This window comes from Lipotes vexillifer, unplaced genomic scaffold (genome assembly GCF_000442215.2).
Source record: "Lipotes vexillifer unplaced genomic scaffold, Lipotes_vexillifer_v1.1 scaffold462, whole genome shotgun sequence".
In the NCBI taxonomy this organism is placed as follows: domain Eukaryota; kingdom Metazoa; phylum Chordata; class Mammalia; order Artiodactyla; family Lipotidae; genus Lipotes; species Lipotes vexillifer.
In genome coordinates this window covers 2,305,867-2,313,310 of record NW_006770402.1, presented here as the reverse complement: position 1 = coordinate 2,313,310, position 7,444 = coordinate 2,305,867, and positions in this window count along the sequence as shown.

Genomic DNA, 7,444 nt, shown 5'->3' with positions numbered 1-7,444 from the left:
CCTCTCTTTCCCTTCCAGCGTTACTTCTGTCTTTGCTAACAAAGTAGTAAAATCATGAGATTTGTATTTCATTTCAGTTTTTTTGTGTTGTCTTCTAAAATAGATCAGTTATGTAAGAGAGTAAGAAGAAAAGCATATCTATTTCCTAATTTGGAAAATGCTTATCACCATCATTCCCTGCGTATCCCTGCCTTCCCCCGCCCCACTGCACCAGAAGGAGACTTTTCCCGGTATAGTTAGATAAACTATTTAAGAATCACGTAACATAGTGCTTTTCCTGTGCACAAGTCACCTGAAGGTGTGTATTTGAACCCCTTTTTCTTTTCTTTTTTTTTTTCACTGTGGGTGAATTTACCATTTGTTTCCTCACATTCTTACCATTAAAAAAACAGAAATTGAATTTAAGCTTAAAAGAGCCAAGCAAAATTATGTCCTCTTTCTGATTCATTTCAGTTGGTAACATTCTAGTCAATGCATTGAGAACAGTGAATTCTAAAATGAAACAATCAGTACATACCCAATAGCGTATCAGTACATAACGCACAGATGGAAGGGACTTTAGAGCCACCTTGCATACCCCTCGTTTTACATACACGAGGACTCTTAGACCTGAGAAGCTGCTGCTTTATTAGAAGTCATACTAGAAAGGGAATCCAGAGACCTGGTCTTGACCGCTTCTATGCCTCTATATCCGGGAGGAAATCCCCTGGCCTTGCTGAGCCTCGTTTGCCATCTGAAAAATGCTAGAACTGGAACTCTCTTTCAGGTGCCTTCTGCCTCTGGAGCTGAGTCCTAGGGGTTGGTTTGAACACAGTGAGAGGAGGCAGAGAGTCTCCCAGACACAGGAACACAGCAATGTGACACCTGATGAAAATATAACAGCAGAAGGTGAAGGCTGAGAAGAGGGCTCAGAAGCACACTTGGGTGGTGCACGACCAGCCCTGTCCAGAGGAGGGAGAACCATCTCTGGGACACGAACATTTGCAGTCACTGGACAGGGATCCCCCCATACGCCCCTCCTCGCCCCTTATATAAATCTGTGAGAGGCTGGAGGAAAGCCTGGGGGGGAGGGGAGCTGGTTATATAACGGGCATTTGTGGGGAAATTTATATAAGATGCTAAAAATACAGTATATGATTGCTATAATGGTGTTCTAAGTGAAGAGCCTTAATGAGGACAAACTGTGTAGGTTAAATAGAGGTGACGGTAAGTAGTTGTCTAAACCCAGTTGCCTGCAATGACTACTGTCTGACCAAGTATACTACCCAGTATTAAAGTATTCTGTTATCCCCTTGGGGAACACTGTCGAAGTGCTCAAGGGCACCATTCTTAATTCTTTTCTAATACTCTGAAGAACCTAGAAATACTATGTAACCCATACTCTATTTTATTAGTAGTCAAATTGATAAAATGAATGCATTTCCCAGTATCAAGCTGTTAAATAGAAATAGACATAGGAAAAGAATCCCATACATTATTTAAGAAGTTCTAAGAATTAACTACATATAAACTCTCCTGGATTGTCTATCTTCCTTTCTTGTCCCCCGACCCCACACCTTAGCACTTACTGTCACCTGACATCATATATATATATAAAGTGTCTCTGTCCTCTAAAATGTAAGCTCCTTGAGAACTGGGATTTCTGCCCATCTTGTTCATTGAGGTGTCTCTAGCACTGAGGGCACTAGATAATCATTGTTGAATGAGCCACACACAAAGTAATGATATCACCTAATATTCTTCATTCTCATCAGTGATAAAAAGACATTTACCATTAACACACTAGGACAATTTATATTCTTCATTTCTCCTTTCTCTCATATGTCCCATCGGGCCTGCCAGAGAATCCTTTTAGTTCTGCTTTCAGAATATATACAGACTCTGACCCCTTCTCACTCTTCCCGCTGCTCGCCAAACCCCTGCCAGCCCCACCATCACCCTGGCTCAAGCTATCAGCATCTCTCCTAAAATAACACAATGGGTCTTGGTATTCTTTAGGTAAGAGAAAAAATTTTGCAAGTGGAAACAGATATAGAGAAAAATTATAATCAGCAAATATATATATATGTGCACATGTATAAATAAATCAAGAAAACAAAGAAATGAACAACCTAACATAGCAAATAAAGCTTTGATAATTTGAAAATTATAAAGCACTATTCATTGGATAAGATCTAACGTTATTATTGCTATTATTATTTAGAAATGCTTACTAAACTCCTGGGAAGATCAGAAAGTCTTTGAACATTTGAGAAGACCTGGTAGGATGCCTACGTGCGTCAAAAAAATCTTGGAGTCATCCTCAACTCCTCTCTTTCTCTTACACTTTACACATGGTGGGCCAGAAAATCCTGTTGGTTCTACCTTCAGAGCGTATCCAGGCTCTGACTTCAACTCACTCCTCCCCTGCCACCACCCTGGTCCCAGCCACTAGCAGCATCTCTCACCTAGATTGCTGCCACTGGCCTCTGCTTTTGTCATGACACCCTTGCATTCTGTTATCAGCAGAGCAGCCAGAGTAATCTCCTTAAAACATAAACAGCATGCTCCTCGAAACACAGCATCTATTTCTCATTTTAGCTGAGAAGAAAATCCAAAGTCCCAACCATGACCCAGAAGTCAGTACTTGGTCTAACCTACCCTCCAGCTCTTTTGCTCTCTCTTTTCTCACACTTCTCCAGACAAAACGGCCTCGCAGGACCTTGGTCCTTTCTGTTCTCCTGGCCAGGGATGCTCTTCTGCTTGAGATCCTCCAGGCTGCCTTTCTCTCTTCCTTTAGACTTTTGAGCAAATGGCACCTGTGATGTCTTGCCTGGTCTCCCTATCTCTTTTTCCTGTTTTTTATCTTTAGCATTTATCCCTAATATACTGCATGTTTTCTTTTTCTTATTTATTGTCTCCCCCAAGAATATAAATTGTACAGGGAAAACTTTATATAATAAACTGCTTTATTCTCTGTTGGATTTTCAGTGTCTAGAACACATAATAGATCCTCAATAAAAAAAAAAAACTATTGAATGAAAGAATAAGGAAAGGACTCTGGTGCTCCATACAGACGGTACACAGAGGATACACACATGTGTGCTTCGATGCTCAGCTTCTGCTTGTGATGGCTTTGGCCATTTGTGCCACAGCTACAGGGGAGAGTGAAGTCTATGGATTTAATGATGTGGAATGGACCTATAACATGATTTCCTAGGAAAGGACTGGACAAAATAATAATTACATTTGAGAAAGAGAAGTTGTAATATCACCTTACTTGAAAAGGAAAAACAACAAGTGAATTGACTCCTTGGAAGTTCATGTATGTGCTGGGAATCTGGTAAACTGGTAAATCCCCAGTCAACTCCCCACGCCTATCAAATACAGAGGAGCCCCTGCTCCTATCCCCCACCCGCATGGCTTTGTTTCATTTGTACATTCCCAGGATTGTAAAGCTTGACTGGGCTGTCACCTGGTTTAGACGATAAAGGCATGCAGTGTACCTTTGCTTGCCTCATTTTCAGCTCCTATGTGACATTTTTAGAATCTGAGTTACTAGATAAATCATAAGAATTCAAGTTTGCAATTCATAAAATAATGAGTGACTTGGATAAAGTGAATATTTGTAGAATTTCACCTGAAAGACTGAAGTATGTTGCTTGTATGGGGAGGGCGTTGGAACTGGTGAAGGAAATCATGCATGTTAGGTAGAAAAACACCAGTGACTAGGTTAGGTCAGATGATCTGTGTCCCAAGACGGTCTACGGGGTCAGTGTCAAAAAAAGGAGAGATGAAGGAAGAGTTCATAACCAGGAGGTGAACAGATCAGAGAGTCAAAACAAGGACATAATGGTAGAATAAGCAACCAGGTTAGTTGCTGAGAAGGTTAAGAGAAAAAAGCGGAGGAGGAAGCTGTGGAACACAGACTGATACGTGTTATAGGTCATCTTTATTCAGCGTCCAGTGCATGCTGTAGGCCAGGCTGGTTTAGGGCCTTGCACCAGAGAGAAGGATCTCTTTTCCATTTCTTTTCCAACGGTGACATAGCTAGATGAAGGGACAGTCTTTCAAATTTAAGTAAGAATGGACATTCTTTCAAACCTCAGTGAAATAAACAAACAACATGAAGGACTCTTTCATCCAGCATGGAACACTAGTTATCACAAAAATAAACAAAATGCATCATTAAAGGGTTCTGAACAAGTTTAAGAATTGGTACATTAAATACTACTAAAGGAAGTCAGACTCTACCGAAATTTAATTTAGTCAAGGAAGACAATGCTGTCCTATGATCCATCCTTTGGTATTTCTGTCGATAAGAGAATCCTGGGCTGAATGGTCCAGGGATCTAACCCAGTAGGATAGTTCCTATATTCTTATGTCTCTACTTAGTTAATCACATCAACTCCCATATGAAACCAAATCAAAAACACGTGATCAATTTGAATAAAATGCCTTGTAATCAGAAACGCCTTGACCAGAGCTCTAAGTAAAATGTGAAGCATAGGAATATACAAGTGTCAGTTTTGATGACCCTTCCCACTGCTAGCTGATTAACTCATATGAACCCCCAGAATTCTGGCCACTAATTTAACCTGATCCTGACTCTGGTTTTTGTCTGTGAAAATTCAGGACCTGAAATCTCTGACTCAGGTCTAAGGTGACAATACTTCTCATCCCACATGCACACTTATTACCAGGATAATTTTTCTACAAGTGCCTTCGGCCTTAGAAGATTTATTAATCCAGTTATCAAGATATCACTGTCCCCTATTACATCAACTCTGGTCTAAAAAAATTAAGGCCTGTCTCATAGGCAGGCTTCTCTAGATTTGGATCAAACCTTTCTGACCGGTAGGGGTATTTTGAGTAACAAAACAGCTCATTTTTGTTTCCCTTAAATTTGATGTGGCCAAGTTATCTGGCTCCAAATGTAACTAAATAACTCAAATGCAGCCAGCAAGAGCTGAGTTTATGAAGCTTTCATCTATATCTGTTTACATAAACAACTTGCTTCAAGAATGTCTTGGAATTGTTTATATGATAAATCAAAGTTGTTTCGTGTTTATCTGGGGAAAAAAAAATAGAGCCACTTCAACACGTAAGAAAAGTTTGCAACGGCCGAGACGGCGTGAGTTAAAAGACACTGTTGCGTGCCATAAGGCCAAAACCCCTTTTACCCAGAGGGTAAACCACCTGGATTGTGTACACCCATGGTCAAAATTTTTCCAATTCTGTGTATGATGAGGGTGTTGTGACATATAATTTCTGAAGTCCCTTCCAGCTCAGAGAGCCTGTCATTTTTGAACAAACAGACGCCTGCCCTTTCATACTTTTCCAGCGTAAAACCAAGCAGTTGGGGCCCACATGTGAAATTTTTCATTTTGTAATTAAGAAACCCCCCTTGGGTCTGCCCCCAGAGGGGTGGGCCGTTCCCCGTGGAGGTGGAGTCCACACAAGCGCACCGCGCTTCCACCCAGGGTGTCAGTGCAGTTGTGGGGTTTGGGGGCACAGGGCGGTGTGACGGCGCCAGGCCACAATGGCAGCAGAGGCTTAAAGGTGGCCCCACGGGGTGGTTTAGGTGGAGGATCAGAAGAAGGCGAGCAGTTGAGCATCTCGGCTCAGGTCAAGGGATGCGAAGGTGAACGGGCCTGTCTACGAGGCTAGGGGAGGCCCCTCCCGAGTGCGCCACCACATCTGGCTCGGTGCCCTCGGATGGGCGCAGTCTGCATCCAGACCCCAGGCTCGTCCCCAGCTGGCTGAAAAGGGCCGAAGGGAGGGTAATCTGCGCCCCCTTCCCTTCTGAGCGCCCCCTACCTGGGGGGTCTGGAGCAGAAGTGGGGCCTGCGCAGACTGTGGCTCAGCGCCCTGCCGGCCAGGCCTGCGGAACACAGGAGGCCCGCGAGATGTGGAGCCATGCAGAGCTGTCTTGATAAACGATGGCCGTGCTGCGCATCCGCGCATCTGCCTTGCCTTCTTACCCAGGGGAAAGCAGCGTGCAGTGAGCGTGCTTACTACCTGCACAAGGGAGCGTGTGGTAATTCAAGTTCGCAGCGATCTTTCAGAGCGACTTCAACCAGACCAGCAAAAAGAGAAGTGATCCACGGACACGCCAAGTGCAAATGGTGACCGGGATCCACCAGCCCCAGCCTCTCATTACCTGATGCTATGCTCCTGGCCCAACCAGCTGCAAGGGGCGCGCCAGGTGTGGCGAGACACCTGGGAAAGAGGCCGGGGCCTACAAAGACCTTGGAGCTAACCAGGCAGCTTCCCTTGAAGTTTGTAAAGATAGCCATCCACAGTCAAGACACACAACAGCGCCACCTGAAACTAGACACTGTCCACTTTTTTCACCTTCAGCTGTGTCCCTTTCAGTTGCATGAGATGGCTCTGCTCACTGGAAAAACCTTGTTTAGCCCCCAAGACCATCAGTGGAGGCTTACAGTTGAACCCAGGCCATCCCAGCTGAGGAACATAAGGGACTTACCTGTGTTTGAGGCCAAGCCCAGAGGCCACGGAGCTCCAGGGAGAAGGGGATCACCCCCAGGTCAGCATCAGGAGCCTCCCCATGGTGTTTGGGGCCACCTCCTCTGTTACGCTGAAGGCAAAGGAATCCGATATGCCTCCTGCACGTCCTGTGTTCATGGAAGCACACTCTCTCTCCCAATCACAACACCCGCAGTGCCTGACAAAGGGGCAGCGGTGTTAATGACATCAAATCCAAGGTGGCAGACGCGAGCAGGTGGAGGCCACTCCTTTATTCTTATCCTTCTAATAATTACCTTTGCAAAGTACAGAGCATGCACTGACTTTCCAAGGCTTTATAATGTTGTCCAAAATATAGATATTAATAATATAAACATAAATAAGTGTGCCATGAAATATGTAAGAAAAGAAAATCGTTTTCCAACAATGGGTGGGAGAGAGGTTGTGAAGCAGTGGCTACAGAGTGCATAAGAAAATTACGAATCATTCTGTTGTTTTGAGAGGGGATCTAAATTGGGAAACAGATAAACTTATCTCCCTCCCCTCTTAATCAATGACTGGAAGCTAGGTGGTAGTTGAACAGTATACATATTTCAGGAAAGGAAATAAAATGTCTCATTGCCTGAAGATACCAAATAATTGCTTCTTTCTCACAGTATTGCCTTGTCCTAGCCTTGGGTAGCTTGTAGGGGAAAAAGTCTTTTCACCTGCTCTGGTTTTACACACCAAGAGAATGAGAGGTTCACGAGGTTCACTTGTCTGGTGTTAGATTTAAAATTAAGTTAAACTTAATAATTAATTATTAAAATTAAATATTCTCGGGCTTCCCTGGTGGCACGGTGGTTGAGAGTCCGCCTGCCGATGCGGGGGGCGCGGGTTCGTGCCCCGGTCCGGGAGGATCCCGCGTGCTGCAGAGTGGCTGGGCCCGTGGGCCATGGCTGCTGGGCCTGCGTGTCCGGAGCCTGTGCTCCGCAGC